This window comes from Mustela nivalis (genome assembly GCF_964662115.1).
Source record: "Mustela nivalis genome assembly, chromosome: 9".
Lineage (NCBI taxonomy): Eukaryota > Metazoa > Chordata > Mammalia > Carnivora > Mustelidae > Mustela > Mustela nivalis.
In genome coordinates this window covers 55,957,575-55,984,677 of record NC_139028.1, presented here as the reverse complement: position 1 = coordinate 55,984,677, position 27,103 = coordinate 55,957,575, and the positions used below count along the sequence as shown (strand labels likewise).

Here is a 27,103-nt window from a genome sequence, read left to right as displayed (position 1 = left end):
AGTAGTCCAGATCTTAGGAATTGCAGTAAGGATAAAAGAGAGGGGTGTGCAGTAAGAGGGAGGGGGTGGGATAGAGAGAGAACAGGAAAAGGGAGAAGAGAAAGGATAAAAGGGGGGAGAAGAGTAGATCAAATCGTAACGTCTTAGAGCTACAACAGACAACTGACACCAATTAGATAAAACCATCCCATCACTGAATCTGACCGGTTCAGTTTGGCCATGATCTTACAATTTGAACATGACTAGACTAGAATCCAGTTGCCCTTATGCTTGAGGATGAATGTGAGCATGTGACAAACAACAAATAAGTTTTTGAAGATGAATAATTGGTTTTGTAATGATTCCTGTTAAAAATGTGATGATGGGTGAAATTGGAATCCAGAGAATGACTATGTGTGGAATTAAGGTGGGGATAGTTTTAATTATCTCTCCTGTTAAATGATTTGCAGGTGATTTGCAAGTGCGTCACATTTCTCCCAATGCACGTAATATGTTCGTTGGTGCATATGGTAGATTTTCATTGTTCTTTGTAATAGTCTTTGGATTTAAAAGAGCAATGCTTCTAATGTTAGTTAACCCATACCGCAAGGGGATGAGGGTACAGAAAACCAGTTTTATATTCATCTTCTTAATTTCCATTCTGGAAAATGACTGCTAATTATTAAATATTTGTTTTATTTGACCAGGCCATTTATTTTCTCAATTCTTTCTATCTTTAGTGGGCCATGAATATCCCTCCCAAGCTCTGTCTCTCTGGGGAGAGACTGATTCCCAAAACCATGGAGTTCCAGAGGCATCTTTAAGGTAAAGATACTTTCAAAATCTCAAGGAATTATCAAAAACTATTTAAAGATGGTACAGGTTAAGACACCAAACATTATATCTGAAAAACAGTAGACATTCTTCTATCTATAAACTCCTTCTCCTATATTTTCAGGTCTAATTCAGGTCAACCCCAATTTCTCTTGCATGTGATAATTCACAACTCAGTTTGTTTTTGTACTGTGACCAACTATCAAGTAATCTGGGACTCCTTACAATTAATAGTCTAAGTTAAATGATATATTTGATTGAAAAGGAAACCAGATAGTTTAGTAAATATTGTCTCTTTTTATTTAGTTCAAGTTAATAGTGATTCCAAGTTGGTTTTGGATCTTCTTTTCAGGATTTTTTTTTTTATGGCCAATGCAAAACCCACATGTAAATATGAGAGGCTAGGTTTCTACAAGAAAGCATTTGGAGGATTTGATGTACCTACAATTTCTCTGATAATTTTGAATACCACCCAAAAAGGAAAAATTACACCATAAGGTGGCTTTAACTCAAGAAGAACTTCTGACCACCTATTGGTCTATCCTGGGTTTTCAAGACTCAGACCAGAATATGTCACTGGAAATGCCATTGCCTTTTATTTGTTTATACTTTTTGTTTCATTGGGGATTTTACTGGGGTGGGTAATGTGGGTTATCATTTTTATGTCCACTATGATGGAGATATATATCTCCATCAAAAACATCAAGCAGAATTCAAAATTGGTATTATCACTTATATCCATATTATAATGAAATGTAATCAACATTAGAGCTATGCATCACTACCATATTCATTAGGGTCATTTTATTTCTACTTCTCCTGAAAGAAAATCAGAAAATAATTATCAAGTATCTTATGATATTACAATATATTATAATACAATACAATTATAATAAATTATCAAGTATCTTATAATACTACAATATGCTTTCCAAAATACCACAAAATGCTTTTTAAAATACACAAAAATGAATGAGTAAATACTTATATAAAGGTCTATAAATACAGCATTTGATCCTTACAAGTCCACAGAATCAAGGGAAGCTAAATGGAGAAGGTCTAACTAAGCTGACCCTTGAACATACAATATTCTCTGCTTACAGAAAGAATATATATATATATATATATATATATATATATATATATATATGTATGTATATATGTATATATATGTATATATGTATGCATATATGTATATATATATACATGTGTGCCTGCCTGTGTGTGTGTGTACACATGTACAAGTGCTTGGTGTGTGCAGGTGATTAGAGCCATAATAGAAAGTACAGAATATTTGGAAATCCAAGCTAAAGGATCAATAGCAACAATGGCTTTGATGAAGGAAAAGTTCAGAGCATGATGTTTTTCAGAATAAGATATGTCGCTAAGTTATTGGAGCACATGGCATATGGAATATAAGATAGATAACCTAAAATGCCTTCAACTACTATAACTAAAAAATAAGAATAGGGAGGCTCTGAATCAAGCATTGCCTTCTACAGTCAATCTGGAGTAAGCCCCACACTAGGTCTGAACAAATGTCTATCCAATAAGCAAATCCAGCACTTGCAATGATTTGAATCATTGAGATACCTCAATTCTTCAAAACAAGGTATCTTCATCTGAGAGCTTAAAATTTGGAAATTTGCTTCTTTTATTGCCCTGATGATTATGAAGTATAATGAATCCTTGACCTTTTGCATCAAGGTTAGACATTCAGCTCTGGGCTGACTTAAGCGGTAGATGGTTGTATGAAAGAATTCACGGGTCCTGTCATAGTCCTATATGAGTATTTCAGAGTTAAAAACATTAGTGTTACATACAAACTAAAAGAATGAAAATTTTAGTAAGACAGACAAGCCAGTGAGCAACTGAGGCCATGAACCAGAGATAAATAGGCTCCCTAACCCCAGCACTGTGATGCTCTCACTAGGATTTGCTCTCTAAAAAACACTACAGAAGTAGATGGGGCAAGGATGAATACCAACTCATCCACAAAACAACTGTTTCTTTTCTTGAGCTCCAGAGAAGAAGGACCCACAGACAAGATGTGGAACAAAAGCAACATAAACCAAAGTGCCTGCAAAAGGGATTGTGACAGACCAGTGAACTGATGACCAGTAAGTACTTCAAATCCTCCAAATGAAATGCTTTCCTTGTAGCATTATTTACTGACCATAAATGAGGACACATTCCATTTCTATGACTTTCACTCTTTTCATGCACATTTGGGGAAAAGCGAAGCATCATACTCCAATCAGGAGTTTCACTGAATTTAATTAAATAGAATTTAATTTAACTAGCCACATTCTGAATTGGAAAATTATAAAGATTATTTTTACCCTAAGAGTACTAATGACAAAGCAGCAATGTCTGGGTGGCTCACTCCATTAAGTGGCCAACTCTTGACTTTAGTCTGGATCCTAATTTCAGGGTCCTGAGGTTGAGCCCAGAGTTGGGCTCTGCACTCAGCATGGAGTCTGCTTGTCCCTCTCCCTTCCCCTCTGCCCCCCCACACTCCCTCACTCCTACTAAATAAATAAGAAAAATCTTTAAAAATATATCTTAGGGAGAGTTTTCTTTTAATCTGCATAAAACTTAAATAAAAACAATGCAAACACTGAAAGTATGCACACTTGAATACCACAAAAATAGTCAAATGGGAGCAATGAATTTGTCTTCTCATAAGGTTAAGGGAACTCAACCATTTCATTTTTTTTAAGATTTTTTATTTATTTATTTGACAGAGAGAGATCACAAGTAGGCAGAGAGGCAGGCAGAGAGAGAGAGGGAAAGAGGAGGAAGCAGGCTCCCTGCTGAGCAGAGAGCCCGACGCGGGACTCGATCCCAGGACCCTGAGATCATGACCTGAGCCGAAGGCAGCAGCTTAACCCACTGAGCCACCCAGGCACCCTCAACCATTTCATTTTAATAACAAATTACCTTCACTCTTATAATTAATATTAATATGAAGGTAGATACTAAAACTAACTGCAGCTCCTCCAAGAATAAAGCAACAGGATCAATGTGCAAATAAGTGATTGCTTCCAGTAAGAGTCATCTCTTAGCCTTATCCTGCTGAACAGTCAAGAAGCTGTGCCTCATTTATGCTTCACAAAAACGTCTAACACAAAAGTGATAATATACACTTTATGGATGAATAAACTGGGCTTCAAAGCTCCCCAAATCCAAGAGTTAATCAGTAGAAGAACTTATGCTATCCAGTTCTGCTCATCTCTGCAAGTGTTACTTTGAGCAGGACAAGCACTGTACTTGGTTTTAAATATCTGAGGCTGTTGATTTCACCCAATCTTACAAGGAAGAGATGTGTTATGGGTTTTTGGCATACTTTAGAGTTTATAAGTCACAGGATGAGGAAAATAAATTAATGTCATAGCAGCAGTCACAAATTACATTTCCTGAATTCTCACTCATTTCATCGAAGTTTCAGGCCCTGCATTTCTTTTAAATACATATGATAGCCAGTAGGGTAGAGTTTCATGCATGTTCTAGAACTAATTTTCTTTTCACTATTTAGTCATTCAACAAAATTATCTTTGTTGTCCATGACAGAAAAGTGAGTAAATAAATAAGTCCTACAAGGTTAAATATTGCAAGTGTGGAAATTACTGTTAAAGCTCAGGAATAAGACCCCGATATTCAAAGAAAGGCTCTGGCCTAAAGACCACTGTCCTTGGGGCGCCTGGTTGGCTCAGTGGGTTAGGGCCTCTGCCTTTAGCTCTGGCCCTGATCCCAGGGTTCTGGGATTGAGCCCCTCATCCGGCTCTCTGCTCAGCAGGGAGCCTACTTCCTCCTCTCTCTGCCTACTTGTGATCTGTCTGTCAATCAAACAAACAAAACAACCTCTCTCCTTTCTTCTCAGTTCGTTATTGGAACCAATCCCATCAGATTCTTACAGGCCAGATTCTAGTGAAACAGCTCTATCATTTTCATTATTGCTTTTATCTCAGATTCCAGATGCCAGTTTTAGAGACTGGGCCAGGAGGACCAACTGAGGGCATATACTGTATTATATTTTGGCCACCCTCCCTCAGTTCTATCTGTTAATAGATGCCAGGTGGGACTACTCTGTCTCTCTTCTAAATGTGCCTGAGAATATATTTTCATTAAACTACACAGAAGTTTGGGTAAAGCATGACTAGAATGATAAAATATGCCTACAGTCATTTATAAAGAACCTATGGCAAGTAGCAAGTTACGATCCTATACCTTGTAGTCACAATGACAAAAAAGACAGATTAATAGTCCCAGGTATTCTGGATCTTACAGTCTAGTGAGAAAGAGAAACAGATAATCACATAAATAACTCCCACTATAATCACAGCAGTAAAATAGCATAATATAGAGTTTAAATTGGGGTAAGTACTCTGAACTGCATGATTGGGGGAATTAACCTAGTCTTGTAGAGCAAGGAGCAAAGTGGGAGAAAGTAGGGTATAGCTTACGAAAGCAGAGAAATTATTACTAAAATAGTCTAAGAACATTGAAATAAGACTAGCAAAGAATGAGAGCATTTAAAGATATGAAACTAGTGTTTAAATTAAGTAAACAAGGGCATTATATTAAATTATATATATCAGTTAAACACAAATACTTAGGAAAAGATTAAAAAATTAAAAAGCAATAAACCAATATATGATTTGATTATTCCTAAAGGCTGGTATTATTAACTATTTTTTAAAATAGCTTTATATTTAAATGCTTTTTTATTTTTTTAAATTTTAGTTCTCATTTATCGAGCCTTTAAATTTAAAGCGGAAAACCCTCAGAAGCAAGGGGAATGAACTGGACTACCCTGGGGTGGAGGGATAGTATTTTTTAACCATGTGTTTGCTTCATTATCTATATGATGTCACTAAAAACAAAACAAAACAAAACAAAACAAAAAAAAGAACAAAATAAGCAAGCAATCATCTTAGATTAAAATCTACTTTAGGAAAATCCCAATGCAATATTATGACTATTGTATATGCATATGCACCTAAATATCATTCACATTTATACATAGTACTTCAAGGTCACTATCAATGTGTTGAAATACAACTTCAATAAATTTGTTCATCTGGTCATCACTACATATGAATGCAGAGTGGTTATGGAAGATTACATGAAAACAATCTTATTTTTATGACTAAAACTTAAATTCTCATAAGTAAAGGCAGAATTCAGTTGGACAGTAATCAATGGTAGCACTTATAAAGTATTTAATAATATATGCCAGCAAGTGGTCAATGTTTGTTCATATACTTTATTTCATTCACTTTTCACAAACCTCCTGAGAGTTGGATTTTATATATTAATTTTTTATATAAGATCAAACTGAGGCACAGAAAAGTGAATAATTAGTTCAATCTCATAAACTGGGGTTGTGTTAAGTCTCTAGAAGCCCCAAGCATTAAAATTAGTATGATGTTTCTTCACATACATTTTTTTAAAAAATAATATGAAATCATACTATATATGAAAGAAAGTCAACCACTATTTTCACCTTTCCCATAACTAATTTGTTTTTTTTTCTTGAAATAACAGACATAATTTCCTAAAAGAATAATTCTGTTGCTCATCCTTAGCAGACCTATTCAGTAATACAGCATCTAATAGCAAGGCTAGACTGTAACAGTGGCTACGTCTTTTCATTATACAATTATCTAATAATGACTATGACTTTGAATTTGGAGTAATGATGTCAGAGGGCAAGGGAGAGTAATCTCAAAAATTAGAAGGGATAAGAGTGGCTTTTTACTCATAAGAAATACTCTTCACGTTGGATGAGTGGGGGCATTTGCTCCTTTCGAACATTTTTTAAGCACTTCCTATGTGCAAGATACTTGATAGACTCCAGGGACATAGAAATGAATGAGACATGGAAGTCATATACTAGTGGAAAAGGATTCCAGGTAAAGAGACAAAGACAGGTGACACTATGCACTGTGAAAAAAATAAGGAGAGAGGAGTACCTAATACAGGTAAATGTAGCCAAAAAATACTTCTAAGAATTGATGATATTTGAGCAAAGCTTAATGGAAAAACTGAAGCATATGGGGGAACATTTACCATAACAAGATCGAAGGCCAAAAACCATGGACTTGTAAGAAAATGTGGGCAAATTCCTATGACTGGAACACAACTGTTCAGGGAAAGTGATTACACAGGAAAGACAAGAGAGCCCAGATCAGAAGAGACTGATAAACACTGAAGAGCTTCGGCTTCCTCCTGAACACAGTGGCATGCCACTGAAGCATTTGAAGTGAATGGTCACACGATCCAATTTATATTACAGAACTCTCATGTTGATTCCACACACAGCCTAGTTCCGGATTCCTAAAAACTCTCAGGTTTCAGAGTAATTGCGTTTTTCTCAGTGTGACATTATTCCCATATCTTCTTCCTACGATGTTTAGACTTGAAACATTTTAGAAATAAATAGGCACATAGTCTTTCTGAGTTAGTCCTGGAGTACTGTTCAGAGGAAGTGTGTGGGTGTGTGATGAGGCTACGTTGCCGACAAAGATGTCCATATGCTTGAGTCAAGTAGTTGTGTAGGCAGGCCACAGACATCACACAGATGTCCTAGAGCTCTAGCACACATGGCCTGAGGAGTAGAGTCAAGATCCCATACTTTGTAAAGAGACTGAATGTTTTGTAATAGACTAAATCAATCAATCAACGCTACTTGTTTTGATCTGCCACACAGGCCGAGAAACAAATACAAGAGGCAAGAGAGAAACAGTGAACAGTGGAAAAAAAAAAAAACATTAAGGAGCATCTTACCTTAAAGGTGGTTTTTTGAAAAGCTACATAATCCAATCAGGATATCAAATTCTACTATGATGTTTCACATTTTCCTTTGATCTAACATATTCTTTATTTGTTAGATCATCTACTTACCAGTTGAGACAACTCAAACTTCAGATGGAAGAAATAAAAGTATATTTAAGTGATCTGATTATTATAAAGTAGACATTATTTTCCTAAAATTGGTGACATAATTTTGGGTTAATTATGAGACTCAATGTTTTTAAATGATAAAATACCTTTTAAGGCATAAAGCAAAGCACCCATCAGCATTTTAGTGTGCTATCCATCTTAAGGCGATATAGTTATCTCTGTGGGATAAAGTTGAAGGATTAAGTGATTTAGTTTTCTGCATTCTTTGCTCTCACTAGTGTTAGGAGTATCCAAAATAACAAGAGATAGGTTTCCTCTTGCATTCAGAGAAGCTATCTTCACTGTAATCTACCCAAAACAAGTGCTATTCATATCCTTTTTTACAGATGAGAAAACTAAGATTCTAAGAGATTTTAAAAATTTTCCCTAGGTCATAGCCACACAAATTGGGAAACGATTCATGCATTGGTCTCTTTGCCTGCAAAAGTTGCATGTTTTCCATTATCCAGCTTGGCCTGTGAAAATGACACAAGAATCTTTCTCCCTGTCTTGATCAAATTCTGCACGCTTCCTTTTCTTCTTTATACCTAGGAAAAATGTAGAACTATTTGTCTCCTCCCCATACAGATTTACATATTCTAGCAGAACTACTCCATCATTTCTGAGGCATTAATAGTTTGTTTATCCTTTTTGTCTTAGAACAAGGGCTAATTTGCTAAAAGATAAATAGAAAAATACTTGGCCTAGTATAATTCTGCTTTAAATTGTCTTATCTTTTGGCAGAGCACACTAATCATTTTCTCAGTCCTTTGATTGACATTCATATAGCATCTTTCTTGACTGACGGTATTAAGGCCCAGATACAGAATATCTTCAAAAAAAAAAAAAAAAGAAAAAAAACTAATTTGTAATCTGATTTTCCCTCTGCCAGAAAGAAGCCTACCTACGGACAATAATTTCATATATTAACCAGACGTTAGGACCTTGGAGGAAAATACATGCTATTGTGTTGAAAATTGAGTATTCTCAGAAACTGATGAGTTTCAGCAGCTCATGACTACAGCTTTAACAATAAGAGAGAAGGTCTGGTAAGGGACAAGAGCAATTAAAACCAATCTGAAAGCATACCAATGGAATGGATTATAAAACAATGAAAATAAAAAGAAAATTACCGAAGGATACATTTGTAAACATTAGTGATTAGGGGTGGTTCAGTTACTAGAACATCTGACTTTGGCTCAGGTCATGATCCCAGGGTCCTGGGATTGAGCCCCATGTCAGGCTCTCTGCTTAGCGGGGAGTCTGCTTCTCTTTCTCCTCTGCCTGCTGCTCCCCCTGCTTGTGCTCTCTCTCTTTCTCTCTCTCTGTCAAATAAATAAATAAAACCTTTTTTAAAAATAGTGATTAAAGACTTGCTAAAAGCTGTATTCATATTATCATATCATATAATATTTAGAGGTGAGGAAAAAGATATTCTGAACAAATGCAAGCGCAAATAAACAAAAATAAATAACTTATTTACCTGAATGCATACGTTGTCTGATATATGTAATGTCCCACAGAACACACTATCAGAAACAACGATTTAATGGAAGAGAACACGGGACTAGGTCTTATGTAATAACACTATTTTGGAACTCAGTACTAATTTGCTGTGTAACATCACCACCTGTCCCTGGCAAAAGAGTTGACCTAGAGAAGTGGTTGTTAAGGTGTGGCTCCAGACCATCATCCCATTATCGTCGCCATCATCATCATCATCAACATCATTCGAAAACTTGTGAAAAATGCAAATCATTGGGTCCCTCCTAGACCAAATGAAGTGGAAAATTTGGGAATGGGGTCCAGCAATAGGTATTTGAGCAAGACTTCTATGTATATATGATGCACCCTAAAACCTGAGACCCAGTGAACTCGATCATCTGCAAAGTGTCCCTAACATCAATATTCTCTAGTTATGTAAGTTATTTCCTAAAATAGCTTAGCTCATGGCCAACTAGCTTCAAGTACTCTCACAGGACCTAGGTAGCTAATAATATAACCACGACAATGACATTTGAGAAAGTGTCAGGAACAGAATATTGAGAAATTGGATATATCAGAGGAAGCTATTAAGACTTTAGACTTAGACAATGATTAGGAGGCATAAAAATGAGAGACATAGTCTCCCTCAAAATTCAAAGTTGAAAAAAATTTAGAATAAAAAGTAACATATTATCAAAGTAATGGGGTCAATCACAGACTTGAGATTTTGGGACATTAGAGCTGGGAAAAATCTTCGCAATTCATTTATGCCATTTATCTGTTGATACAAAAATTCTGAACGCAGATAAGAGAAATAAATTGTCTCCAGTCAGCTTGTGAGAAAATAAAAACATGCTGAATCTTCATGTAGCAGGTGATTTAAAAATACTTGTTGAACTATATCAAAAAGATTTGTGAGTGGAGGTAAGACAAATTAGTTTCTCTATGTGCATGATTCTGTGCACTTCATTGAGCAATCTGGATGTAGCTTTAAAACATTCATGTAGGAATCCATTTACTATGTCACTGCCTAGAGACATTTTTGGAACTTCTAGGATTAGCTTTCAACTTAAAATTATCTGGAAATGAGTCATGTTCAATCTATTCCATCATATCTTGATTTCTCATTATACCATGAATCAGAAAGTTGGTTGTAGGTCTCTATACACAGCTGAATCTTATGTAACCTTAGCTACAACTGACAGCAGGTCATGTCTCAATGCCTGAAAATAATACAAAACAAAACAACAACCACACACACACACACACTCACACACAACAGAACAAAAACACAGTTTTCTAATACTTAGGAAGCATTACTCTATGCAGTTCCACTTAATTTCTCATACAAACATTATGAGAGATTTGACATCGTTAACCTGTCTCACTTTGCTGTGGTGGTAAAATATAATTTATAAATAAATCATCTTTTTTGATGTTCAGTCACTGAAGTGAACAGTATGCTTAGATACTCTGTGATTTAATAAGGCTAAACAGACTCTGCTCATGAACACCAACTTAAAAAAAAAATCATCCAACATACATTTTGCACTTACTGTGTGTCTGGTCAAGGTGCCACACCTCAAGAATCTGATGATGAGTAAGACAATATCCATGTCTCAAGGAATTCACAGTTCAAGATATCAGGGAAACATAACTTGATGAAACTGCTTTTTGTGATGAAACTGCTTTTTCTTTTAACCTAAGCACATATAGAATTCATCAATTCATTCTAGTAACCAAGTCATGATAATTCAACTGAGAATTTCTAAGGTAATCTAAGTCATGAATAGTTTCAATAATCACTGGATATTTTACACAAACCATAGTTAGGATCCAGAGCCAATAAATGGTTAAATATCTCTGATATTTCAGGTAGGTAATTAATTATATTAACAGAAAATGTATTTCATTTCTTTTTTAGAGCAAACTTATGACATAAGTATTACCTGTATTTTGTATGTATGGAAATGGGAAACAGAAACCCTTTCGTGACTTTTCAAAGTCACACATCAAGTCAATGAGGGATCCAGGATTCAGAGCCAGGTCATATTCTGAGTGGAAAGTTTTTTTCTACTCAATTAGAACATTTTGCTTTTTAGAGCAAAAGAAAAAGAGGAATGGTAAGGAAGGGAGAAAAAAAGAGAGACACAGTAAGAGAGAGGAAGAATGTAGACAGGCAATCCTTCATACATAGGGAGTAAGCAAATTATTTAATTTGATAGTCCAATAAACATATATCAACCTAGACATCACCACGTCTCCCAGAAACAGAAATTCTGAGCCAATATAGAGAAGTAAAAAGTGGAATACATTTTTATTCTACTACCTTTTTAGCCTCAAGTCATCTAGGTCTTCTAAGATACACTTTATATATTATGTTATTTGATCTAATTTTAAAAATATTTGTTTGAAAACATCATGCCACAGAGAGAAGGATAGCTGTGGAAACTACTATACCACAATCCAGAGAATCAATTTTTAGAATATAAATAAAGTTGGATTGTTATTAGTACAATTTACTATTGAGTATGGATAGAATCATTTATCACTTGTACAGACTGGCTCTGAGTAATATAATGATGAATTTTATAACACTCCCTTGGATGAACTTTATTCTTTCTCAGTTCAAAATTGTTCTTCCCATAATGCCCCTTTCCCTATAGAGAATCCCTACGAGTTTACATAAGAATCACAACTTTACCCATAGGGAGAGGAATAATAACATTTTCCTTTTTCCAGCAAGAAGAAATGCAATTATTTTTAATTGCAGGAAGATGATACACTTTTGGAAGATTGGCACCTTTGCCACCTTTACAATTAATGTTGTCACAATCTATTATTGCTCTGAGATATCTATGAGGAGCATGTCCTCTGGCTTAAAAATTTTCTAAGGCTTCTTAGTATGGGACAGAATTTCTCCACATCTGGCACTTGCCCACCTCTTGCAATATCATATCCTTGCTCTTCTCCACATTTGCCCTGTATTCATTCTCTACTCAAAAACAAAAATCTGTTTGTTCTCATATCACTATAAATGCTGTATTGGTCATAGGGTCTGGGACAGTTTTCACACAATTTTGGCTGGAGGGGGGACTTGCAATCTCTCCTTCAAAACCTAGGTCAACAGTTGTAACCTTTATTAAGCCTTCTTCCAGCAGAATGGATACTTAGTACTATGGTATCTTGTATTCAGTGCTCTGTTATAGCACCTGCTATAGCACTTGCTAGATCCCTTTTCCAGTATTTAGTCACTTGTCCAAGCTCCACAGTTCAGGGGCCATGCTGTAGTCTTCTCCATAGTCTGTGTTAATTCCATGCACAACTGAAAGACACGTGTCGATGTCATGTGCTCTACAGAGTAAAGGATTATGTGAAACACAATAGGAAACAAGGAAATATTGGAAGCTATGAGGTTTTTTTCCCCAACTATTGAGATGGAAGCAAGAAATTATACCTAACACTTAGAAAATGCTCTCTATATGTCAAGTACTATTTTAAGTGCTTTATAGACACATATGAATACATTTAATCCTCACTCCAACTTCATAAGGAAAATACTATTATCCCTTTTTACAAATCAGAGAACTAACTCATACACAAAAGTTTAAGTAACTTACTTATGATCACCCAGCTCCTGCACAGAAGCGTGCTGCACACCAGGTAGTTAAATTCAAACACTGTCCTCAACTACCTCTCATAGGCCCTAGGAGAAAGTTCTAGAAGTACTTCACAAGTATGCATTCACTTAGTGGCACTGACTATAGTAGGAACTTTAGTTCACTAATGAGGCAGTAGTGTTCTGGAACTAGATGGAAGGATAAAGGAATATCTTCTATTTAGGACTTCTGTGACTTTTTTGGAACTTCCCAGGGCCTCCATCTCCTCATTCCTGAAAGGGGAATAAGCATAGAGAGACCCAATCTCACAGCATTGGTTTGAAGGTGAAGACAGACAATGCTCATGAAATGGTAAGCACAGGGATGACTGGGTGGCTCAGCCGGTTGGGTGGCTGCCTTTGGCTTGGGTCATGATCCTAGGGTCCTAGATTGAGCCCTGCAACAGGCTCCTCCCTCAGTGGGGAACCTGCTTCTCCCTCTGCCTGTTCTGCCTGCTGTTCTCTTGCTTGTGTGCTCGCTCTTGCTCTCTCTCTTGCTGTTAAATAAATAAACAGATAAATAAAATCTTTAAAAAGAAAGAAAGAAATGCTAAGCATAGAATCTGCCACATCAAGGTAAAGTTAAAACTAAACAAAACCACCCTGGGCCTCCCTCTGCTGATTTCTGTCAACACTGTTACATTTGACTGGCCATCAGGAATCTGTTTGGCAGCTACAGTGATAGAGAAAAGAAAAGATGCAGTAAACTGGAAAGAAATGGAAGGTGAGACACTGCACTCAATATTCTTGCAAGCATTTTTTTTTTCATAAAAAATAGTAACTTGAGTATCAAAGGTGTGCGAGACAGTCATATGAGTAACCTGTAGACTTTCCACATTGTCTCTGAGATTGTCTTTCAGATGTCATATTAGCTCGGGACTTCACATTCTGTGACTCAATGTTGTGTGAGCACTTTATTCTGACCATCCATAATACATCTGAACCTGACCCTGATCTCAATTCCCTCTGTTCCTGCAGAGAGACAATTCAAGCACTAAGTTCTCAAATCACAATCTTAGATTCAATCTCTAAGCTTTGTTATTTTGTTGTTTTTTTTAACTCTCACCTATTTTATTCAATGTGTTCCCCTATAAAAGCTTAGCCAAGCAAAAGATTTAAATTACGCACAACCTAGAGACAATAAAAATGAAAGAAAGCAAAAGACATTTTCTCACATGCCCACCCTCTGCTCATTTGCAATAGGCCTTAATGCTGGAATCATACAGAACCATTTGTGTCTTTTTGCTTTCCAGTCCCTAAAAGAAGCCTCCCAATTAAGATTCTCTTAGAATATTAGAGGAGAAACATATATGTCTGAAGCCACCAAAATCAGGATATTGGTGGTCTTTCAACATTCCCTAAAAAGTACCAAACTTTTCCATGGCTTATGGAAAAATTTTAAGCTGATAGTTTTACTATGTTGTTTTGAGTTGTGTTGCTTAAGACAAAAATACTAAGAGACAGATTTAGAGGAAAAGGTTTGTTTTTACACATTCTTACATCCACTCTCTAAGTTTAAATAAGAGTTGCTCAAAATCCCTTGATACTTCCCCACCCCACACCATAGCAAACTGAAAATACAACTAAAAACAAATCAAATATTCATCAACCTAAAAAAATGATCCCCTGACTTGTCCCCCAGAAAACAGCCACAGGGAGGAATACAATAATGTATTTTTTAGAATCAACCCAATATACAACATTGACTATAAAATTCATTCGTTATATGTTATCTTTATCTTTTTAGAATCCTATAATTCATAACTAGTGTTTCTAGTTGCTTTAAAACAAACAAACAAACAAACAAATATAAGGTGCTTCTTACTCAGATGATTTTAGTTAAAACAAAAACAAAAACTCACAAAATTAATTTTACCCATTGGCAATACACTGTGAGTTTTATTCTTTTATAGATAATTATGATTTATTCTTTCAATTTTTTCTGTCCAATTCTGACTATGTCTCAAGATGTCTTATTAAATGCATTCCCAGATGCAAAATGTCAGAGGTAAGTAAGAGCCAAGTTTCAAAGCTACTACTCGAGCAAAGATATACTGTCCCGGATAAAGAGGGGGCAGCAGCCAGACATGGGTAGGAAACAGGACTGTTCCCTGATTGTTAAGAAGGGCAAAAAAACAAGTTTCAAACAGCTGGGAAAAAAACCAAAACACACATGCTATACCCTATAACCACTGCCCTATAGTAACCTATAGCTTAGTTATAATACATTTACATTACAATTTTGACACTCCTAGGGGGATGGTGCCATGACAGTTCTGATAAGGACCACATAGGGCCAAAAACTCCCTCTCCTGACCTGAGGTGGAAATCCTTAGATGACTGGAGGTAACCCCAGTCAGAGACCATCTCCTTAGCTATGACCCAAAACTCCTACATCTGTGAAAAAAAAACAACCCTGACCACTGGGCACTTGCCACTTCTGGGCCTGGCTGCTCTTTCACCATGACAATGTACTTTTGTTACAACTGCTATTAAACTCTTACTTACTTGAGAGTTTGTCTGCATTCTTTGCTGAACTCAAGAACCAAGGCTGGTTTGGGGTGTGGGGACGGGACATGCCTTTGACATACCCAAATTTGAGTAAAATAACGTATTTATCAAATGCAATAATCACAAGATTTCCTAAAGCTATTTATCCTGTGATCTTGACTGAATAGCAGGTCAAAGGCTTGAAGGACTTATGATAGATGGCACTAATGCAGATCTTCAAATTAAAAAAAAATCATTTAAACAAGATAAAATTACCTATAACACTTTTTCATCAATGCTAAAATCTAGACAGAGCTGAAATCCTTTAAAATGCTGAAAATAATAAAATAAAATAAGCATGTTTGCAATAAAAACAAGAATATTGAAAAGATAGGTTAACAGCCTTGGGCCAATGATACAGTTTTTAATAAAAACCGAGAGAAGCCAAATAATCCAACACATTCTTACTTCTAAGAACAAAAATACCCTTTGGTACTGTAAAGGGTAATATAAATGTAGGCCAACAAGGATTGAAATTAACAAGAAGAAGAAAAGTAGTTCCAGAATACATACCTGACCAAAGCTGCTTATCAGGTGTGAGAGTAATTATTCAAACATTCCAGAGAATAGGAAGTGTCCTAAAGACGGATGGTGAGGAAAAATGAACTTGTAAGTTTATCACCCACCCCCACAACAAAATTTTATAATGGATTATTATACATAGTTTATCAAGATCTTTAAAAAATGTGATTATTAGAAACCTATGTAACTTTATAAAGTTTACAAAACTTTCTTTTAATTAGATCACTTTGCTCAGGAGTTATTTTAAGAAATAGTAATTTCAGTAAAGATTTGGAATCTCAATGAGATCCTTACCATAGAATGAAAGCATGTAGAATAGAGAGTGCAGAGCTACATGGCTTTGTATTTCAAGCACAGATGACAATTAATGTGAATTATTGCTTCAGTGCCAAATCAGAGGGAGGTTTCTGGCAAGTTGGTGAACTCTGTCCTGCGCAACATCATTGATACAAATGCAGAAGACATAGAAGGCTCAATTATTAAAGTCACTGATGACAGAGGATAGAGAGATTAATCAGGTCAGATCACAGATTCAAGGCTTAAAAAGATCTCAATAACAAACGACCTAAAAATGTGAAATTTAGTTAATTTAAGAAGCTCAAGTGCTACCATGTGCAAGGGATAGTGAAACACACAAAGTTCCATTTTCTGTATCATGTTTAAGAATTTTTAGTTTAAAATGCTACTTTTTGTGTACCACGCTAGAAACACTGGTTGAATATAATCTCCAAAGAAGGTTGCCAGGAAAGCTATTATTAAAAAAAAAAAAAAGCATGTCAGGCAATTTCTTTTATTGTAAAGATTCTGGTAACAATGATCTATGTGAAATCGCTCTTAACCTCAAGTTTACAGAGGAAAGGAGACACAACACAGGAAATGTTCATAAATGTTTCATATATAGTAAATAGCTATATGCATGAGAAAGTTACTCATTCTTATTAGCCTCTTAGTCATAGTCTATATTAGTCTATATTAGTCTATATTTTCTAAAAAATATAGAAAGGATTTTAAAATTTGAAAAGTGATTTTTCTCAGGGATATTAACAAAGGCAAGATTGTAATTATTACTTAAATCTTTTCTTTCCTCTCTGTATCTAAGAAGATGTAAATGAGTGGGACGTATGTGTCTTTTTAGGTAGGAGGGTGTGTCCTTTTCGCGTTCTTCTGCATGGGTTTGGGTGTTTGCTTGCTTGTTTCTTTTTTTTTCAACCCAAACCTGTAGTTGAAGGATGTACCCAAGTGAGCAATTACCAAACGGGTAATCCAAATAATCTGAAACATATCAGTCACTATTTACTACAAAACTGAACTCTGTGGTGATCATAAAAGGACGTGCATAATGAGGCTAGGTGGCCAGTGAAATCAGAAAAAAATGACAATGTGAGATTCTCATCCCTGTAGGCAAGATGACACTCCCCTCGAGTCTTAAGATAGAGACACGTGAAATATTGGTGGGTATATAAGTTGGGATAGTATTTTCTGGTTCTCCTTAACTGAATAACTTCCTTTCTTTATTAAGCCTGAGTTAGAGACTTGGTACTTCCACAGGTACCCTGCATCAGATCCTTTGAATCAAGAGAATATCTAGTGTGCCACTTCATAAACTGCTAAGAAATGTGCTAACACAAAATCCCCCCAAATCAAGACTGTGACTAGGTTTTTGTTAATTGGCCTGTTGATAAGTATTTTATATCCAATCACTGTAAAGCAAAATATTTAGAATATGGAACAGCAGTGGACATTTTATTCTCCTTTTTGCATTGGAAATATTGTTTTTACCAGCATTTTTCACAGAGCTAGAACAAACAATCCTAAAATGTGTATGGAACCACAAAAGATTCTGAGTGGTCAAAATAATCATGAAAAAGGAAAGCAAAGCTGAAGGCAATACATTCCATACTTCAAGCTCTATTACAAAGCTGTTATCATCAAGACAGTATGGTAATGACACAAAAACTGACGCATAGATCAATGAAACAGAATAGAGACCCCAGAAATGAACCCACAACTACAGGGTTAACTAATATTCCACAAAGCAGAAAGAATATCCAATAGAAACAAGACAGTCTCTTCAACAAATGGTGTTGGGAAAACTGGATAGCCACATGCAGAAGAACAAAACTGGACCACTTTCTTATACCATACACAAAAATAAATTAAAAATGAATGATGAAAGACCTCAATGTGAGACAGGAATCCATCAAAATCCTAGAGGAGAACACAGGCAGAAACCTCTTTGACATCAGCTGCAGCAACTTCTTATCAGTATGTCTCCAGAGGGAAGGGAAACAAAAGCAAAAATAAATGACTGGGGCTTCATCAAGATTAACAAGCTTTTGCACAGCAAAAGAAATAATCAATAAAACTAAAATGCAGCCTACAAAATGGGAGTAGATATTTGCAAATGACTTATCTGGTAAAGGGTTAGTATCCAAAATCTATAAAGAACTTATCAAACTCAACACCCCCCAAAAAATAATACAGTTAAGAAATGGGCAGAAGACATGAATAGACATTCTCTCTCTTTTTTTTTTTAAAGTTTATTTATTTATTTATTTATTTGACAGAGATCACAAGTAGACAGAAAAGCAGGCAGAGGGGAGTGGGAAGCAGGCTCCCTGCTGAGCAGAGAGCTCAATGTGGGGCTCGATCCTAGGACCCTGGGATCATGACCTGAGCCAAAGTCAAAGGCTTTAACCCACTGAGCCATCCAGGCGCCCCTGGACATTTTCTAAAGAAGACAGATGACTAAATATGAAACGATGTTCAACATCACTCATCATCAAGGAAATACAAATCAAAACCACAAGGAGATATCACCTCATATTTGTCAGAATGGCTAAAATTAATACACAGGAAACAAAAGATGTGGCAAGGATGTGGAGAAAGGGGAACCCTCTTACACAGTTGGTAGGAATACAAACTGGTGCAGCCACTCCAGAAACAGTATGGAGGTTCCTCAAAAAGTAAAAAATAGAACTACCCTAAAATCCAGTAATGCATTACTAGGTATTTAACCAAAGGTTACAAAAATACTGATTTTAAGGGACACAGGCACCCCAATGTTTATAGCAGCATTGTCCACAATAGTCAAAATATGGAAAGAGCCCAAATGTCCATTGACTGATGAATGGACAAAGAAGATGCGGTATATATACACACAATGGAATATTACTCAGCCATAAAAAAGAATGAGTGTTTTCCATTTAAAACAATGCCCATGGAACTAGTATATTATGTTAAGGGAAATAAGAGAATTATTTACCTTATTATAATAGAATTAATTACCTTATTATAATAAGGTATTTGTCAGAGAAAGACAAATACCATATGGTTTCACTCATATGTGGAATATCCGAAACAAAACAGATGACCATAGGAGAGAAAAGAAAAGAGTGAAGCAAACCATAAAACAGACTCTTAACTACAGAGGACAAACTGAGGGTTGCTGGAGGGAAGTGGGAAGGGAGATGGGCTAAATGGGTGACGGGGATTACGAAGGGCACTTGTGATGAGCCCTGGGTGTTATATGTAAATGATGAATTACTAAATTCTATCCTTGAAACTAATATTACACAATATGTTAACTAACTAGAATTGAAATAAAAACCTAGATCAAATAAATAAAACTATTTTTTTTAAAAGCAAATACTGTTTTTTTTTAATGTTGTTACACAGGATAAAAGTAAGGGATTACAAAAAATAGCAAGATTAGTGGGGTAAAACAACAACAAAACCCAACCAAAAAAACTTGAGTTATTATGAGGAATAAGGGACCAGAAACTTACAGCTTAAACTTAAAGAAAATCATGACTATATGATACAGTCTCTGTTGATAGGTATTTGAAAAGTAACATGAAAAAATGGTCTAACAATATTTGTTGCTACAGTATGCCACAACTGAATTGTTCTAAATGACATATTTTATTTAATAATGATCAAGCACTATCATATATTTCAGTATTCAATAAGACAATTTACAGTCACTTTTTTTTTTAAGATTTTATTTATTATTTGACAGAGAGAGGCACAGCAAGAGAGGGAACACAAGCAGAGGGAGTGGGAGAGGGAGAAGCAGGCCTCCCGCTGAGCAGGAAGCCCCATGTGGGAATCTACCCCAGGACTCTGGGATCAGGACCTGAGCCGAAGGCAGACACCCAAGGACTGAACCACCCAGGTGCCCCAATTTACAGTCACTTTAAGAATGCTTTGTTTTGGATTACTGTATAGAGAAGTGGGATGGTTTCCTAAAGTACTGCTTCTAATTAAATAATAATGATGATACAGCAAATGTTATTATAAAAGGAAATATATAAATATATTCACAAATAAATATTACCTTGGAAAACAAGCTTAGAAAATAGGAGAATTTATATTGCCACACCTGCTCACTCACACTAAGTTTCTTTTAAAGACTGGAATAAGGGCACCTGGGAGGCTCAGTCATTAAGCATCTGCCCTCAGCTCAGATCATGACCCCAGGGTTCTGGGATCAAGCCCCAGATTGGGCTTCCTGCTCAGGGAAGCCTGCTTCTCGCTCTTCCTCTGCCTGCTGCTCCCCCAGCTGTGCTCTCTCTCTGTCAAATAAATAAATAAAATCTTTAAAGTAAAATAAAATAAAGATTGGAATAAACTGAGGAATAAGTCGCTCTGAAAAGTGTACAGGCTGCCTGACCCTGAAGGCATATACTGGAAGCCAGCAGCACTGAGATGTCCTCAGTTTCTGAAGTAAATGAGGAAGGTCCAAAAATATCCTACTTCTTAAACAGGTTGATTTCTTTTTTAACCTGATGTGATTTATGCAGAGAATCTGTAACATATTCCAGTTCATCAAAAGTCTAATTTACATACAGTTAAAGGACATTGTAGAAAATAATTAACCAAATGAATCACAATTCAGACAGTGAAAGTTAACTGGGGATTTTTAGATCCTTAAATGGAAAACTAGGAGGTTAAGTAAGTACACTGGATTGGTATGGAAAAAGAAAAAAGAAAGAAGAAAGGATGGGGGGATGGAAAGAGATACAGAGAGAGAGAAATGGGAAGTTGTTTTGTTTGAAATGCTTCCTATCCTAAAATAATGCAAAAGAAAGGGCTCTTTATTCTTGTTTCCCTATATATTATGAGTGAAAAATTGTGTTCCTTGCCAGTCATCATCTTGAAATATATTAAAATGATTACAGTACTGTGTACATCTAGTAACATGTCTCGAGTTCTAGCTTAGAGACTTACAAGGAAAGGAACATTTGGCTTGTGAAAATCAAACTAAATTCCAATCAAGATTGTACTCCCCATCACTGATATACATGGGAAAATTTTCAAATGAAAATTCACAGATGAATAACCTTTTTATTAATTTTCATGCAAACCTAACATTGAGTGGGAATTTTCTAAAGGTTTGAATAATAAGATTACTAACCTATTATATTAAAACTATTTTAATGAGCTTTTTATGTTTCCTCACAATGACAGAGAAGCTGACCCTTAATAAACAGTGGCACATAATACTGGCCCATAATCAATAATGATTTTATTATACCTAATTCCATGCCAAGGAATAAGAGATATAAACTTCTTTTTACCATTTAGGTCTTATACAAGTGGAACATTATATAATAAGTTCTTGAGATTAAATCAGGTATTATTAATTTCTGTTTGTATTCATACTTTGAGATTTCAACTCATTTGGAAGAAAAACTTTCAAAACAATGTCTTTCTGCTATTTTTAAAAAATGCACACAGAGAATTATTAGTTTATACTGGCTGTGTGCCCACATAAATGACTACAGTCGAAGAAGAGCATGGATAAGCAGGGCTGCCTAAGAGACTGCATTCAAGACCTAGAAAGCAAATCTATACACTTGATCCTGGTTAAAATGTTCTCTAAATAGTGCCATTATAAAATAGTGAATAGGGGTGCCTGGGTGGCTCAGTAGGTTAAGCCTCTGCCTTCGGCTCAGAAAATGATCTCGGGGTCCTGGGCTTGAGCCCTGCAACGGGCTCTCTGCTCAGTGGGGAGCCTGCTTCCCCCCCACCCCGCCTGCCTCTCTGCCTACTTGTGATCTGTCAAGTAAATAAATAAAATTTTAAAAATAAAAATAAAAAAATAAAATAAAACAGTGAATAAAAGAATTAAATAAATTACCTGCCATTCAACTTCTCAAATTTGTTTTTCTTTTTGATCAGAGTAAAATATAATTAAAACAAGTCCAGATTTAACTAGATCTCCCCACCTGCTCTCAATTCTTCTAAATAGGAAATAATCACCTGGAATAACCATGTCCTTCATTTGCACAGTACCTTCACAATTGCTATATATATTTAGAGAATCCCATTCCCAAAAGCGTGTCCTTAACCACAACCATTTCAAAGAGTTGTTTCCAGCCAATAGATATGCTTCCTATACCAATGCCAATGTTGATTTGCAGTACAGAAAGAGACAGCTATACTGAAAAGAAGTAAGTAAATAAGGCATGGGCTTTTTGTAGTCTTGGTAATTGATTACATAGGGTCTTAAAAAGGCATAGGAAGGAAAAAAAAGGCATAGGAATTGATACCTAATAACTCTATTTTGATATAGAATAAAGGTATACTTTTATTTGTATACATTTACATCTATTTTCTTTTATTCTCTTACATGTTTGCATTCACAGATATATATATATATATATATATATATATATATATATATATATCACAAATACAGTATAAATACCCTGGGGAAACATGTCATTTTACTGTTTTATGAATTTTTACACATATTCGTACCTTAAATGTACAAAATATGAATCAAATATTTATTAACTTCATGAAAAATTACGTAAATGTATTTTTAAATGAATACACATAAGAAAATACCTGACGTGAAAGTCATATCTGGTTAGAAAAATGATGCATAAGGTTATAAAATCTGCACTTGCAACTATAAAATTGATTTGGAAAGAACGAGACATAATGGAAAGATGCTTTCGCAAAACCAACACCCCTTTGCAATATAACAGAAAATTAGCCATGTTTGTCCATCAACTTCAAGGTTCAGCTAAAAATACCAAAATTACTCTTCATTACCACTAGGTGGCTCACTGTCTATATCTATGCCTGAGCAGACACCCCACTGTGGCCCCATAAGGTTGTAGGCAGTAAGATTCTCAGTAGAGTACAGGTAATAGAAAAATCACTTCAAAGCAAATGTAATGTTTTAAGCAAGGGAACACCTGAGCTACTTCCCCATCAGTTCTCATCAGAATTGTCTTTCCAGAAACAGGATAATAGGAAGAGCTGGTCTTAGACCAGAGACGTTTAGAAAGCCAGATGGAAACCCATCTAACAAGCACTCTGCAATTATGCCTAGTCTCATATACTTTCAATGCATTCCTAATGTGAGAAAGATACTGGGGGTGGGGTGGAGGAGGGAGTGAGAGAGAAAAGAAAACACCACCTTAAACACTCAAACAACACCAAATCACATTATCTACTTTTGACTGATTTGGAATTAGAATGGAAGAAAAGTTAAGGATTAGGGAAATAAAAATAAACCAGCAAAGAAGGGAAATTTAACAGGGAGAAGTTCACTTTCCTAGATTTGAAAGATGGCTCTTAGCAATCAGTTCCTCCACCAAACTGCGTTTTAACAGAGGGAATATAATAGGGCAGTAGCCACAGAAGCTTGTAACACCATCCAATGTATTTCTATAAAAAGCTTTACCATCTGGATCCTAATTCTCCTCAATATTGAAACTGTAGAGCATTTTCTTCTCTTCATTCTAATTTACAGCTATCACTCAGTGCAGCCCTGAAGGATGCATACAATATGCCATTGTTAGAGCTAGTGCATAATCCAGGGCAATTTGAGGAAAATCAGTTTGTAAGTATAACTGCATGGTTTTCTTGGTATTCAGCACCTGTTGGCATTTTGTGAAAGCTTATAAATTTTGCTTCTATTTTTTTTTTTTTATTCTCTTCCTTTTGCCTTGGGCAAAAGAGGTCTGTAAAAGTTGTTGTGCATGTGTAAAAATGTTTGTGGATTGCACCATCAACCTTATCCCACTGATGGCTAAGACTGGAAATGTTGCGATCGAAAAGTACTGAACATTAACCTGCTTCTTTGATTTAACCCATAGTATTCCTTTTTTGCTTTTATTTTCAAAAATCCCCTAAATCACCAATTCACCAAGCTACCCAAGAAAAGCTATCAGATATAGAGGAGGAGTAAAAGTGTTTCAAAATTAAGAAGGCTGGTGACTACAAGCCAGCATGGTGACAGAGCAGGCATCACCTCTGGCTTCAAATAAAATGAAATTGATTCCCTCTCAGCAAAGACAGCTCTGATTGGCAATCCATAATGTGGAAGCAATTGGCTGACTTTTCATCTGCCTCACAAATCTAGATTAGGGAGAAAATAGAGTAAGGGGGAAGAAGAATGAGAAAGCTAGCTCAACACCTCTCACCTCCACAAAATGCTTGGTTAAGATCACATCTTGGGATGTCTTGTGTTGCTTGCTGAATTGGCCATCACTGACAAAAGAAAAACAAAAAGAAAGAGTATTCTCTCCCTCTCCAAGATTCCATTCCAAGTACACACCATGTACCCAACATGGGGGTTTGGGGGGAAGAGTTATGTGTCCTCTATCTCCCTGGCTGTTTCAGTTCCTTGGACTAAGCCATCAGCTGCCACAGCACCATGGAGAAAGTAATATGAGTAGGCTTATTCTAAGTTTGAATATGAATCGAAGTGTGGAGTAGCAAAGAGTAAAGTTGTGCTTGCTTGGTATAGTTACTGTATAGCAAACTGTAGAATCTATTTGCAAAACGACTTTAATACCAGGCAATGTAGAAACCCTAGATATTATGGGAGCCAAAAGCAACGACAGAAAACATATGTTAAGTATTTGTCATGGACTAAAACTTTGTTGAGCACTGCAGAGGGATCTTTTGCATTAAACATTAATGACTGGAAGAAAGCAACTCTTCTCTCTTTCCTTTACCTTCCAAAGAGTCAACAAATAGCCTCACACACATGGTCTTTTTGCTTAAGGGGTTCCTAGAGTTATCAGAGGGAAGGTACCTGGCTGGTCAAGCTTGAAAATTCTTAATCCCAGGTGATGCCTTGGCTTTCAAGCATAAACCTAGATTTGCCTAAAGTCATGGGCCAAGTTCCCACATCAGAACTGAGGTCATCCACATCAAGACACATATGCCAACAATACAAAATAGCTCAGAGACACTTTCCGGAAGGAAAATGAAAAGAGACATCAAGTTTCACAAGTGCAGCATAATATAAAGAGTTATCTGCAAAAAGACCCAAGAACCAACACTGCCTGATTAATTCACTGCTTACTATAAACTCCTATAAGACCATAGTTTGGAACTCAGTGGTAATTCAGAAGTGCCATGAACCTGACTTACATATAGGATGCACGTCTTCTAAAGAATATTTTTTTAGGCTCATTTCAACTTAACTTGCTAAATTATGACTATCACTCTCATAAAACTCCTTGTGAGATAATGTGCAAGTAATGATTAAAATGAAGAGATGGAAATGTTTAAAAAGTTGTTGAAATTTTTCTATATTATTATTATTTTTTTAATTAGAATTTTGGATAGAAAAGTGCCTATAGTCAAGAAATGGTTGGGGCAATAACAAATGCTAACATCTCTAATCAGAGAGACTCAAATCAATAAATCAGTTTTGTCTGGAGTTTCACAAAAATAAATCTTTTAGTAAGAATGCCCCTAACCACAATCCTAGAACCTAGCTCATTTGAGAAGAGATCCCCTCCAGTTAATCGTTTACCGTGTTAAATAATCAGTTTACCCACCTTACCACGAAAGACAGATTTATCTCAACCTAAAACTTCTGTTCTTCAAATCCACATTATCCAGATATGTACAAGAGCTCAAAAAAAAAAAAAAAAAATGAAAAGACATTTGCTTCCCGGCTTTCTCTGACAAATACAGCAATTTGCATGAATATTAAACTTCTGTGATTCAGCAACTTTCCTCCTGTCTATTTATCACTGAATGTTAAATGCTGAGAAAGAGTTTGAATCACTTGGCTTTTATTTTAGAAGACCGAGGTATGTTTCTCCCAGCCAGAGAAGAGAATATTTAAAGGTCTTCAAATTACACATGCAGAGTTGCATAACAATTGTCACTAACTGGAAAGGTTGGAACCACACATATGCTAAATGTGGAGTTGCCTATGAATCACAAACTGGAGCTGAGTTTCATATTTGCAGAATATTTATAAGGGTGAGAGGAGAGAGAAGTAGAGTTACCATCTGCGTTGAAACTTTAATCTGGAAAAAAAAAAAAAAAAAAATCATTGCTGAACTACCAAACCCTGATCCGTTTGCATCCTTAGAGGGACAAAGTCTCCGTCAGTTGAAGGGAATGCTGCGAAACCTAACCCGAGAAATTTGCAAGCGCCTACCTGAAAGTGGACGGCGAGGTAGCTGGCACGCAGGGAGAGAGCGCCCAGGAAGGGGTCTTGCCTTCCTCACGGAGCAACCTCCTCCCCAGGCCGACCGGCGTCTGGAAGAGCGTGCCCTCTTGCTAGGGCTGGGGAAGCAGCCCGGGAAGAAGTAGCTGTCTGCCAATAGCCGTGTTCCCGGGTCCCTCGGAAACTGGGCTCCAGGGCTCCTCCAGCAAATCAGCCAGCGCCGCTGGTCCCTCAGCCCAGGAAGCTGGGGCTGCAGTTGCTAATGCCGCCTCACTTGAGGGGAAAGCGCCGGTGTGTGCGTGTGCGTGTGTGCGTGTATGTGTGTGTGTGCACTAACTGCCAGCTCCAGGCTCAGCCGATGTGTTCTGCATACTCAAAATGCTCACGCAGGGAGGAGGTTCCTCCACACAGACCCCAGCGTCCCCGCTGAGGAATCAGTCCGCTGACCTTGCTGCTGGGGATTCTGGCTGTGCAGCTCACTCATCAATAGATTTAACAATCAATCAAATAAAGGAGATGGGATCAGCCTTGGATAAAGACAACTGCTTCTCTCATAAGCACAAGGGAAAAAAAGATACCTCTACTCAACATTTTATAACTAGAATGGATTTTTCCCCCTCTAAACCCGTATGTCTTGAGCACAAAGTCTAATTGATGAATCCCTAAGTTAAAACTCTTCAGGTTGT

General features: G+C 36.3%; 1 long non-coding RNA gene across 1 annotated transcript in view; it reads right to left on the bottom strand.

Annotated features, from left to right (window-relative positions):
• LOC309873624 overlaps nt 1-26,707 on the bottom strand; it is a 754,649-nt gene extending 727,942 nt beyond the window's left edge. The window contains exon 1 of the long non-coding RNA XR_014316436.1: nt 26,409-26,707. This is a non-coding gene — a long non-coding RNA (uncharacterized lncRNA). The remainder of the gene's footprint in view (nt 1-26,408) is intronic.
• Nucleotides 26,708-27,103: the final 396 nt, after the last annotated feature.